Source organism: Rhinopithecus roxellana, chromosome 2 (genome assembly GCF_007565055.1).
Source record: "Rhinopithecus roxellana isolate Shanxi Qingling chromosome 2, ASM756505v1, whole genome shotgun sequence".
In the NCBI taxonomy this organism is placed as follows: Eukaryota; Metazoa; Chordata; class Mammalia; order Primates; family Cercopithecidae; genus Rhinopithecus; species Rhinopithecus roxellana.
The window spans coordinates 106,253,297-106,266,666 of NC_044550.1; the positions used below are offsets into that span (position 1 = coordinate 106,253,297).

The 13,370-nt window shown below is 40.0% G+C and overlaps 1 long non-coding RNA gene across 1 annotated transcript in view; it reads left to right on the forward strand.

Annotated features, from left to right (window-relative positions):
* LOC104673823 overlaps positions 1-13,370 on the forward strand; it is a 151,010-nt gene that overhangs the window by 102,831 nt on the left and 34,809 nt on the right. The window lies entirely within an intron of this gene.

Below are 13,370 nucleotides of genomic sequence, written 5' to 3' on the forward strand. Positions count from 1 at the left end.
TCCCTTCTGTATTCACAACTTTCTAACTGGGATCATTTTCTTTCTGCCAGAAAAATGTATTTAGTGACAAGCTCTGTTCTGTGTGTCTGGAAATGTATTTATTTTGCCTTCACTCTCATTGGAAGATTTTTGCTGGAAATGAATTTCTGAGTTTTCTCTTAGCATTTTGAAAATATGATTCCACAATTTTCCAACTTGCCGTGTTTCTATTGAAAAATCTGTTTTCAGTTTATGCAGCAAGTTACATGCCTGCTGTCTCTGATTGCTTTTAAGATTTTCATGTATTTGATGTTCAACAGTTTCATTAAAATGGATTAAAGTATATATTGTTTATTTTGTTTGATGTTTCTTGGGATTCCAGTATCTTTGAATTGATGTCTTTCATCATTTCTGAATAATTTTCAGCCACTCACTCTTCAAATACTGCCTTTGTTTTTTCACCTTCTTAAACGACAACCTTACCTTTTCTTTATTTGGTGGCATTATGAAGACTTTATAGTGACTGCCTCCACTTCTTTAGTGTCATACCCTGCTTGGACTGCCAGAACAAAATATCATAGCTTGGGTAGCTTATGAAACAGAAAAATTTTCTCACAGTTCTGGGGGCTAGGAAGTCCCATGATCTGGATGCCTACAGATTTAGTTCTTGGTGAGGGACCTCTTCCTAGCTTGCAGATGACAGCCTCCTATTCGCCTTTTAAAGACATTAATCTAGGTAAGTCCCATTTGCCTTTGTTGTTGTTGCCTTTACTTTTGAGAACTTGGTCATAAATTCTTTGCTAGGCCAATGCCCAGAAGAATTTTCGTAGGTTTTCTTCTAGGATCTTTATAGTTTTTGGTTTTACAGTTAGGTCTTTAATCTGTCTTCAGTTAATTTTAGTATATAGTGAGAGGTATGAATCCAGCTCCATTCTTCTGCATACAGCTCTCCAATTTTCCCAGTACCATTTATTGAATAGGGTGTCTTTTCTCCAGTGTATAATTTTGTTGATTTTGTCAAAGATCAGTTATTTGTAGGTATGTGGCTCTATTTGCGGGTTCTCTATTGTGTTTCATTGTTCTTCATGTCTATTTTTATACCAGTACCATGCTGTTTTAGTTTCTGTAGTTTGTAGTATACTTTGAAGTCAGACAATGTGATACCTCCAGCTGTGTTCATTCTGCTTAGAACTTCTCTGACTATTTGGGCTCTTTTTTGGTTCCATATGAATTTTAGGATTGCTTTTTTCTAATTCTGAAACATGATGTTGGTAATTTGATAGGAATTGTGTTGAATCTGTAAATTGCTTTAGGCAGTATGGTCATTGTAATGATATTGATTCTTTCAATCCATGAACATGGAATGTTTTTCCATTGTGCCATCCATGATTCCTTTCATCAGTGTTTTGTATTTGCTTCTGCACAGCAAAAGAAACAATCAGTAAACAGACAATCTACAGAATCGTAAAAAATATTTGTGAGCTATGTGTCTGACAAAGGGCTAATATCCAGAATCTACAAGGAATTCAGACAACTCAACAAGGCAAAACAACCCCATTAAAAAGTGGGGGAAAGATATGAAAGGACAGTTTTTCAAGAGAAGACATACAAATGGTCAAGAAAAATATAAGAAAATTCTCAACATCACTAATCATCAGAGAAATGCAAATTTAAACCACAAGAATATACCACCTTACACCAGTGAAAATGCCTATTATTAAAAAGTCTAAAAACAACAGATGTTGGTGAGGATGCAAGAAAAAGGGAACACTTATACACTGTTTTTGGGAATGTAAATCAGTTCAACCTTTCTGAACAACAGTATGGAGATTTCTCAAAGAACTAAAAATAGAGCTACCATTCAGTCTAGCAATCCTACTACTGGGTATCTACCCAAAGGGAAGGAAATCATTACATCCAAAAGACACCTGCGCTCCTGTGTTTATCACAACACTATTCACAATAGCAAGCATGGAATTAAACTAAGTGTCCATTAACAGAGAACTGGATAAAGAAGATGTGGCATATATATTCCATGTGATACTACTTGAACTTCAAAAGGAATAAAATTGGCCGGGCGCGGTGGCTCAAGCCTGTAATCCCAGCACTTTGGGAGGCCGAGACGGGCGGATCACGAGGTCAGGAGATCGAGACCATCCTGGCTAACACGGTGAAACCCCGTCTCTACTAAATATACAAAAAATTAGCCGGGCGAGGTGGCGGCGCCTGTGGTCCCAGCTCCTCGGGAGGCTGAGGCAGGAGAATGGCGGGAACCCGGGAGGCGGAGCTTGCAGTGAGCTGAGATCGCGCCACTCACTCCAGCCTGGGCGGCAGAGCGAGACTCCGTCTCAAAAAAAAAAAAACAAAAAAACAAAAACATAAGAATGAAAGAAAACCAATTTTATAGAATTCTTCCACCTTTCCAGCATCCCCCTTTCTCCTCCTCACTTTCACTGAGAGTTATTTTACAGTCTCTTTGTTTTCTCTAGCATGTCAGAGATCCCACCCCCTGCCCACTCTCAGCCCGGGTTATCACACCTCTACCCAGGGCTGCCCTTCAGTGGGGAGCACTCCCTTGGCAGCATCGCGCACTTATGGCCACTGTGCCTTCAGGGCTGTCAGTGCTGTGCTCCACTGACCACTTTGAATATGTTCTTTTTTTTTTTTTTTTTTGAGACGGAGTCTCGCTCTCGCCCGGGCTGGAGTGAGTGGCGCGATCTCGGCTCACTGCAAGCTCCACCTCCCGGGTTCCCGCCATTCTCCTGCCTCCGCCTCCCGAGGAGCTGGGACCACAGGCGCCGCCACCTCGCCCGGCTAGTTTTTTGTATATTTAGTAGAGACGGGGTTTCACCGTGTTAGCCAGGATGGTCTCGATCTCCTGACCTCGTGATCCGCCCGTCTCGGCCTCCCAAAGTGCTGGGATTCCAGGCGTGAGCCACCGCGCCCGGCCTGAATATGTTCTTAATTCCACCCCTGATGATGATCCCAACTTCGGCGACTCTCACGGTTCCGGGGCCCATATGTTCACCTGCCTTGGAAACATTTCCATTTGACTTACTTCAGGCTTCTTAAACTGAATGTGTCTAGGGCTAAAATCACTGTCTTCACCCTCACTTCCACCCCACTTCTTGCCCCAAGTGTTCTTAATGAAATCTACATACTTCTAAATAGTAGCACTTTTTTTTTTCAGTCATACAGGCGTGAAATATCGAGAACATTTTTAGATTTGATCTTTTCTTTTATTCTATCTATTGACAATTTGTTTCTTTTTTTCTTTGCATACTTCTCTGAAACCTTTCCTCTTTCTTTCCATTATCATTGGCATAAATGAATCCAAGCACGTTGCAGTGTGGACTTCACACTGATCCCCACTCATCTTACCCTTCCAATGTGCCAGAGCCACACTGATGTTAAAACGGCACCACTTTCCATACATCGTTTCCCATTCACGTATGCCACCCGGCCTGGAGTGATGACACTTCTTAGATTATCTGTGTTAAAAACCCAGTTTTGTTTTTGTTTTAATTTACAATTCTCATGTAACAATATCTTTGTAAAATATAATAAGATGAATTGTGCAAGATTAAAAAAACACATAAAACCATTGCCACTGTTAAGTTCTGTGTCTCAACAGATATAAAATTACTTCATCAAACTGCTACAGAGTTTTTACACTTTCACTCTCCATTTCTCTTCATGGGCACTAATCCTTTGAAAACCAGCACAGTCTACAGACCACACGTGGAGTGGACCACACCTCAATCACCCTAACGCGGATCCTCTACTGTACCCACAGTGCAGGGTCAATAGAGGAAACTTAAAATATGCAGATGTCCATGCCCCTGAGAGCTAATGAATAGGATCTCTGGGAGAGCTGCCAGGGCGTGGGCATTTCAAAAAAGCTATAAAATCGACTCTGACTCTTAGCCAGAGCTGAGTACTACTGGCTTTGGAAAAGAGTGAAAACTTCAATTGTCTGCAATCTAGTTCCAATCTATATTTTAAATACTATCAAAATCACTTCTTTCTTTCACATACCCTATATTCTAGTCAGCCAGGGTGGTTGGCCTTCCTAAAATATCTCTTCTAGGCCGGGCGCGGTGGCTCAAACCTGTAATCCCAGCACTTTGGAAGGCTGAGGCGGGCGGATCACGAGGTCAGGAGATCGAGACCATCTTGGCTAAAACGGTGAAACCCTGTCTCTACTAAAAATACAAAAAATTAGGCAGGCGTGGTGGCGGGTGCCTGTAGTCCCAGCCACTCTACTCTGGAGGCTGAGGCAGGAGAATGGCGGGAACCCCGGAAGCGGAGCTTGCAGTGAGCTGAGATCGCACCACCGCACTCCAGCCTGGGCGACAGAGCGAGACTCCGTCTGAAAAAAAAAAAAAAAAAATCTGTTCTTGTTCTTTCCCACCTCTGTTGTCCACTTCCTGTTTTTTCTCCACTTTTCCAGTTTGGAATGACCTTTCCACCATCTCCACTTGTCAAAATCCAGTTCATTGTTCAGCACCCATGCACTGAAATGCCCTATGTATGAAACCATTACTAGTTAATTGCAAACATTAATTTTACTCTCATCTAAATGTATTACTACTTTGGCACTTATGATTCTTACCATAGTTTATTTGGATTATGGTTGCATAGGCATTGTGGCATGGGGGAAAATAATTGTATTCAGGAGGACTGCATATGAGTATAGATTGCTCGTCTTTCTAGCTGTGTCACCTTGGGTAAGTCCAATTCCTTCTCCAAACCTGAACACTGGGAATGGATTTCTTAACCTTCATCATAAGATAGTTATTGTAAGTAAATGAAATAATATATGTGAAACAATATAAATATATTATTGTCTGCTTTGTTAGATTATGAGCAAGTTTGAGGATAAAAGTAAGTAATATGAATCTCTACATTTCTACACACCCAGCAAACTATTTCCCACAGCAAGAATTCAGTACGAATTTTTCAACTCAGTGAACAAATGAACAAGTAGATTCCTTACATAGTAAGATTTCTAGGATGTTTCCCATAGGCCGTCCTGTTCAAAATTACTTCCAGCAATTTATTTATTGTTAATGCCTGACATTCCAGCGTTAACGTTTCTCCTTTGGATTAGCAGTGACTATGTTATCAAAGATAACTTTTTAAGCCATTCTTACTTATGCCTTTATGTAAATCTCCTCATCAGAGTATTTTATCTCCTGACAAAGAAGTGTCCGGAGTCGCATAAAGACACACAGAAGTTTCTGGAGAGATGGGAAAGTGGTTTTGGGCATACCAAAGGTAAACTTAATTTCATCTGTTTTGTTAATGAAAGGAAGCTGACCTGATCAAATTACAACAGCTCATCTTTATTGATAACTTACTGCGTAATAGACACATTATTAATGAATTTCCTAGAAATAGTTATCAGTAACATTTGTTGATATAGTCAGAAAGTAGGTATTAGTCAACTAGTTGGTAATGGAGAAATAATTTGAACTCATGTTTGATGCTAGAGTCCAAGTTCTTGATCATTAAACTCAACTGCATTTAGAGCAGACTTCAGTGAAACCCAAGGAATATTTACTGCCATTCAATAATTACTTACCCAATAGCTAACAAGGGCTAAGGCTGAGTGTAAAAATGTCTAGGACATAGAGCCCCTGGCCACTGTATTCCAGTGGCAGAAAAAGTGAAATAAAAATTACAAAATCCAAACCAGAGTATGATGGTCTCATGCAAAGAGACTTGAGCATGGCGTTGGTTGGGAGAGGTGAGTGATGTCATGCTTCCACAAGAAGGCCTCGTCACCACTCGTCTTGGTGAAAAAGCACCAAGAAGCCTCTTCAGCATGAGCAGAGAATGGGCAGAACAAGAGAATAAGGTGGGAAGTGCGGAGTATTCCATACCAGAAAGAATCTGCAAAGACATGGAAGTGAGAGTGTCGGGTGTTTGGGGACCCTTATTCAGAGGTTGTGGCTGGAGGGTGTAGTTAGAGAATGTAAGAGACAGATGACATAAGTAGAGTCCAGGGAAGATTCAGAACCCACAATTATTTTAGGGCTCATTTACCCTGTGGTTTAGAAAAAAAGATAGATACAATATTATGGATCTTGAATTAAGATCTCTGGGAAAAAGAATGCATGCTGAATTCTTATTTGAAAGAAAGTGTAATCCAGAACTTCACTTATACTTCTCTATGCCTTTATTTTTGCCATTGCTTTCAACAAGAGCCATCTAGTCAGATACTTGTTAACATTTACTACAGATAGATACTGGAAGTCAAGGAAAGTTTCATGATTAAGATTCCTGACAAAGCTATGACACTTGCTTTAGTTAAATTCAGTCTACATGAAAATTATTGCACTAAATATTAAAAACCAAAGGATTCTAGGGATGTGGCAGTTAGAACACATTCCAACTGTGCTTTGCTCCTAACTCCAATTAACTGATCAGTCATCCCTCCTGGGCCCATCGGCTATGGGTTCTTTAGGTGTTCAGGCCTGGGAGGTATGAGCAAGGCCTCTGGGAATGGCTGAGGCTGCTTATTGCTGTAGCCCCCCAAAATCAATGTGGGACAAACTGTAGATACAAGGGGAAAGATACCAGGAAGAGAGAGAGAGAGACAGACAGACAGACAGATATAGAGAGAGAGAAGGGATGGAGGGAGGGAACGAGGAAGGGAGACATGGAGGGAGAGAGGAGAGAGAAACCACCCTAGGGAGACTGAAGGCTGGCTTGAGTTGATGTGAATGGGAAAAGTAGGTAGATGGTCCTAGGCTAAACCATGGTTGAAACTTTTGGCAAGAGAACAACATAATAGATTGCAGAAAAGTTTTGTTAATTCATTAAAAAAAAAATTTCCTCCAGAGTGGCAAAAAGTAACAATAGCCCAGGTTTTACAGATGTGTTCTGAAGTTATAGCAAGCAGATCAAAAGTCTGTAGCGGTGGGAAATCTTTGAAAAAATGTGGACCTAACAGCCTCCCTTAGACATTCACTCCTCTAGCGTCTCACAGCGTTCAGGACTGGTGGACTGGATCCTAGAGAGGCTGCCCTTTCCCAGTGGGACTTCATCTTTTTTTTGGGGGGGGATAGAGTCTGGCTCTGTCACCCAAGCTGGAGTGTAGTGGCTCAATCTCTGCTCATTGCAACTTCTGCTTCCTGGGTTCAAGTAATTCTCCTGCCTCAGCCTCCTGAATAGCTGGGACTACAGGTGCCCACCACCATGCCCCGCCATTTTTTTTTTTTTTGTATTTTAGTAGAGATAGGGTTTCACCATGTTGCCCAGGCTGGTCTCGAACCCCTGAACTCAGGCAATCCACCCGCCTTGGCCTCCCAAAGTGCTGGGATTACAGGCGTGATCCCCGCCCCGGCTGGGGCTTCATCTTAAGACTTTGAAGTAGAGCTGTGATCAGAAGGACTGTTCGGAGGAATGTCATTGGATGAGAGGGATCCTACAGTGTCTGGGCTCTCCGCATTTTATCTTAACCCTAACTGTTTCCTCAAACGTACCCAAGACTGGCACAAATACCACCCTTACACCTTTATGAGCTGAAATAAAGAAACAAGATGAAATAGTCACTATATATCCTGTAAATGAGAATTGTCAGAGCAGGTAGACTAAGAATTTTATAAATGGATGATAAGCATAGTTAAGACAATAATCTAAGATGTTAACAATATAAAATAAGAAATAATCATAAAATAGAGCATAGGGAAAATATTATATAATGAAATATAATTGCTGATATAAAGAACACAATAGATGGAATAAATATTTTGATGTTTACAGCTGAAGAGTAAATAAGTGAGTTTAAAGATCAGATTGAAGAATTCCTTGAGTGAATAAAGAAAGAGAAAACATAATAGAAAAACTGGAAGATATAGAGAATAGACTAAATATCAATACCCGGATGAGTCTCAAAAGGAGAGAAAAGTGAAAAGATAAGGGAAAAAAATGTTGAAAATTAATAGACATTCTTCAGAATCAAAGAAACTTGAAAGACTTCAAATTGAAGAGTTTATCAGGGAAAAATGGAAAGATAAGGAACAATTTGCATTTAAATATTATAATGAGAACTAAGAATTCAAAGGCAAAAAAATTTAAAGAATGTCACCTAGAAAGATCATCTGCAAAAAAAAAAAAAAAAAAAATCAGATTAGCCGACTTCTCAGCAGCAAACTAAATATAATGGGAAAATATAGGACTTTTTAATGTACTAAAGAAAAAGAACTATGAATCTAAAGAGAAGTTGACTTGTAAAAATGAGGGCTTTATAAAAGTATTTTCATACATAAAAGGCCTCAGAACTTTTACTATAAAATGGCCCTCATTTAAAACATTTTTTGAAGAAAAAAAAAGCAGATGTTAAAGATAAATAAATATCTTAGTAAAACTCATTTTTGTGTTAGGTAAGTAGAAGGATGAAAACAAGTAAAAGTCTGTCCACAGCAATCTGATACTGGAGCCCTAGGAAATAACAACATACTCACTAGAAGCAAGACCAAATAAATATTAGAAACAATCTAGTTTTTATTGTGTTAGGAGGAAGACGTGAATATGTATAAATTTAGGAAGTCAATAAGGACAGAATAAAAAGAGTATGGGCCATAAATATGACAATCATAATTATAAAAATAGAAAGATATTGCCTTTAAATCAGAAAGAGAGAATGTTATCTTACTGAAAGGAGGAAAGCAGGAGGGTAGAAATATCTGAAAAGAGAGAAAAAATAAAAAACAATATAAGATGGCAGAAATATGTTTTAATTAATTAATTATTATTATTATTGTTGAGAGGGATTCTTGTTCTGTCGCCCAGGCTGGAGTGGAGTGGTGTAATCTCGGCTCACTGCAACCTCTGCCCCCCGGATTCAAGCAATTCTCCTGCCTCACCTCCCGAGTAGCTGGGATTACAGGCAGGCACCACCATGCCTGGCTAATTTTTGTATTTTTAGTACAGACGGGGTTTCACCATGTTGGCCAGGCTGGTCTTGAACTCCTGACCTCAAGTGATCCCCCCTGCCTTGGCCTCCCAAAGTTTTGGGATAACAGGCGTGAGCCACTGCGCGCCTGGCCCTTAATTTAATAATAATCATAATTTACACTTAAATTGAAAATGTGAATTAAGATGTCATAAATAAAATCTAATTTAATACTAATTACACAAATTAAAACCCAGGGTAAACAAAAGAACGTGACGCCCTGAATTGGATGAAGAAATATCTTGTCTGGAAGAGAAACTGAAAACAGGAATACTCAGAAAGACTGAAAATAAGAGGATAGAGAAAATATATCAAGCGTTTTCTAAAATTCAACGAGTGCTGACAGACAGGAGTCAACACCACAGACAGAGCTGGGTCAAGGTCAGATGTGTTAAAGAACAGCAGCAGCAGCAGCAGCGGTAGGAGGAAGGATGTAGCAGCAGCTGAAGGAGACACCGTGAGGCCAGGTCAGGGGCCCAGGAGCCTCCGCATGGACAGCGTCAGCTCCATCCAAGCTGCTGGATTGGAGGGCGCCTGCCCCCAGCAGCAGGTGGTCTTGAAGATGCAGCTCTGAGAAACGAATGTGGAGGGGGTTTGTGGAGGGATGACTGTGGAGTGCGTGGGCCCTCTGAGGTGACCTACTGCAGAATAACTCATACCTATTGTAACAGAGGAGTATGGATTTATAAAATACATGACGAACGCTTAATAACAAAGAAAAAAGTGAAATGAAAAATGAAGGTCAGAGTGGTAGAAAAAAAGAAAGAAAGAAAGAAAGAAAGAAAGAAAGAAAGAAAGAAAGAAAGAAAGAAAGAAAGAAAGAAAGAAAGAAAGAAAGAAAGAAAGAAAGAAAGGGGTGAAGAGGAAGGGAGGAGGTAGGAGGAAAATGAAGACAAGAATAGTTTATGAATAAATAGAAAATGTGTCAAATGAACTTAAAAAGAGTGTATTATAATCTGTACTTAATTTCTCGCTCAATCCTCTGAAAGTACCCATTTTCATGCCCTGTACAGTTACCGTCATTCCTTTTCTCTCCACATTCATTTTTGTTCTATTATATTTGTTGAAATGTAATCTTTCATGTTGAAAGTTCAATAATAAAAGCACCGTCTGGTAAAAAAATAAAAACAAAAATAAAAATCAATAAAAAATAAAAATAAAATAAGTAAAAGGCACAAATCCAGTGCTGTTCTGTTATGACTATGTGTTTTGCTTTGCCTATAAAATAGCTTTACCTCTGCTTTAAAAGAGCAACCAGATTGTGTTGCATGTTGGCCAAAATATTTGAATATTTAAATTTTTAAATTTTATTTATAGGTATGTCTGCGATCTGAGATGATAGGCGACTCCATTCAAAACAAAAGAAAACAAAACAAACAAAAATACTTTTATTGGATAAACAGAGCTGCCAGCACTTGCTTCCTGTCATGGGGTCAGTTGAAGGAAACTTCTACTATGTTCCACCTCCCTCTTACTTCTTCTGAAAGCTCCTAGGTTGTAGGCGTTTTGCATGGCTGGACATTGCCCGTGGCAGAACTCACTCTTGCCTCATTTTGCAGCAGCATCTGTAGCTGAGAGCCCAGAGAAGAAAAAATTCCTGACTCTTTTTGTTTTCTGAGAGATAGAACAGACGAAGACAGACGTAAAAATTGATTCTACCAAAGTTGTCTACCAGAAGGCGATTTCTAGAGCATAGATTATCTTTTCTTGTTGTGAGAAATTTCCATTTGAATGCTGAAGGCGGAAGCTCATTCTGAAATAAAACTTAAAATGTTAGTACCAGAAGTCCACTCACATAGACATATATTATTCCCTATCATCTGTGTTACTACTTTAACATTATTTTAAAATAAACCTCTCATTTGGTATGTGGAAAAGATACAAACCTCTATCTCATGTTGTCTTTCTGCAAAACACCAAGGAAAGCATTAGAAACTCTGCCTTGACTTTTTCATTATTGACTTTATTAATTGAATTTTCCTCTTTTAAGAGTCCTCAAGGCCGGGCTTGGTGGCTCACGCCTGTCATCCCAGCACTCTGGGAGGCCAAGGCAGGCAGATCACGAGGTCAGGAGATCGAGACTATCCTGGCTAACACGGTGAAACCCCATCTCTACTAAAAATACAAAAAATTAGCCAGGCGTGGTGGCAGCACCTGTAGTCCCAGCTACTTGGGAGGCTGAGGCAGGAGAATGGCGGGAACCCGGGAGGCGGAGCTTGCAGTGAGCTGAGATCCGGCCACTGCACTCCAGCCTGGGACACAGAGCAAGACTCCGTCTCAAAAAAAAAAAGAAAGAAAAGGAAAGAGTCCTCAAATGTTTTCAGAGTAGCAACTCTGGAATCATTATTTGTATTACTGGGAGTTATTAAAACTTACTTTACTGTATAATATTGCATACAAGAATTAAGTTGTTCACCTAAAGCGAAACTCGAAAGCAAATTTAATTGCTAAGGGTTTTAATTTTTCAAAGGGAGTCGCTTCCACAGCCCTACCTCATGCTTGGGAGGTGGATGTTCAAGGGATATTTGATGGCGACAAGCGGACAGAGGAAGGAGGTTTGTCAGTAGTGCGGTGCTGGGCTCTGGCCTTTTTAAATGAGTTAATGACTTTTGCTTCTGACCCATTTCTAACGGTAGCTTGGTCTTCTCAAAGAGGCTGGCACTGCCACAGCTCAGCGGTATTAAGGGATCACGCCATCGTGGCACATTAAAAGCGAGTGACTCAGACTTACATGTTAAATACCTCACAGAATAAAAGGCCACCAACTAGTTAAAGAAAGAAGTTATTTGCACACAATGGATTATGAAGACAGTACTTAGTAAGAAAGTGGCTTGATGGTCCAATTCGAAAGCACAGTTACAGTATCTAGGCAAAGAATTACGATGTGCACAGCTTTGCTCGTTCAAATGCCATCTCATTAGGGATCCTACATTTTAACGCGGATGGTGTTTTATTTGTATGAAGGCAATGTCTTTAACTCTTTATTCTCAAAGTAACCATTTTGCTTTAGTTTGGATTGTAAAATCATCTGATTTTGCTTTAGTTTGGATTTGCTTTAGTTTGGATTGTAAAACATCAGTGAGGAAATGTGATTATTTTTCATCTATGAAAAGAAAATATTCCTGTATGATCCAGGCTATACGTCAAGTAGACAAAATCATTTCTTTGACTTTATAAAGTTATCTTTTGAATCTGGTGGGCCTAATCTGATAGACAAAGGATTTAGATCTGAGAATGAAAACCCTGCATTATCTAGCCCCATCACTGATGTGGATTCATGAATTATTTAACATCTCTCATCAAGGAGTTACTCTTCAAAAAATGTATTTCGCCTCTTCCTCAATTACAAAATACCCAACTCAATTAAGGTTATTGATCTAGAGTTTTTAAAAAATGTGATATTACATTGTGGATTGTTACGGAGAATATAGAATTTTTCAAGTAGGTTCAACTGTTCAACACATAAAATCACCATGTGCACAGTCTAACGAACAATTCATGGTAATAACAGAAAACCCAGGATTATTCTCATGCAGAATTTACAGGGAGGGAGTGATTTTCACAGGTGCATGTGAGTCAGGGATGGCTTTATGCAGGAAGTGTTTTTGACTGCTGAGAATTGTCACTCACTTCTCATCTGCTGCACTCATTCTTAGTGGCTGCTCGTTCACAGCAATTTCAGGTTGTGTAAAGACTGGTTCAGATAGGATGCTAAATATAAAGGTACAAATGAAATAATGGCGAGCAATAACTCACCCATGACCTGGACACAGGGAACACAGCCGTCCTGTCTTTTCCGGCATGCTCAGCCCTGGAACACAGCCGTCCTGTCTTTGCCGGCATGCTCAGCCCTGGCATAGCTTTAATCTGTCATTTGAGTTTAACATGGGTCCTCTTTTTAGGTCAAATTTCTCCTTTTTTCCTAGCTATCGACAATGTCTCTAATATTTCTAGCTCTGTATCAAGACAGACATGAGCCAGAATTCTGATTCTGTTACTTTTTTTCTATGACCAGACGTGTACATTACAAATTGTATTTTGGCAACAGTAGGCAGAAGACAATAGGGGAGGCAGAGATCTGGAGAGAGAAAGAACAATTTTGAGATCATTACCAAACCCTAGATAAGAGCTTAAGAAGACTTAACTTAGACACGAAGAGTAAAGTGGAGATTGACCCAATAAATATTGATGAGAAGCCTACCTACGTTTGGTGAACACTTAGATGTGAAGTGAGCCCAGTGAGGGTGTAGGAGCTCCACAGGCATCAGGAAGCTCCATGCTTGCTACGTGCAGGCTGGGAGCTGGGAGCATGCAGCTTCCACTTTGCAGTCCAAGGGGGTAAGAATTGCTCCATCTCTGCCACCGTGTGTGTGTGTGTGTGTGTGTGTGTGTGTGTTTATGCGTGTGTGTGTCTGTGTTCCTGCCA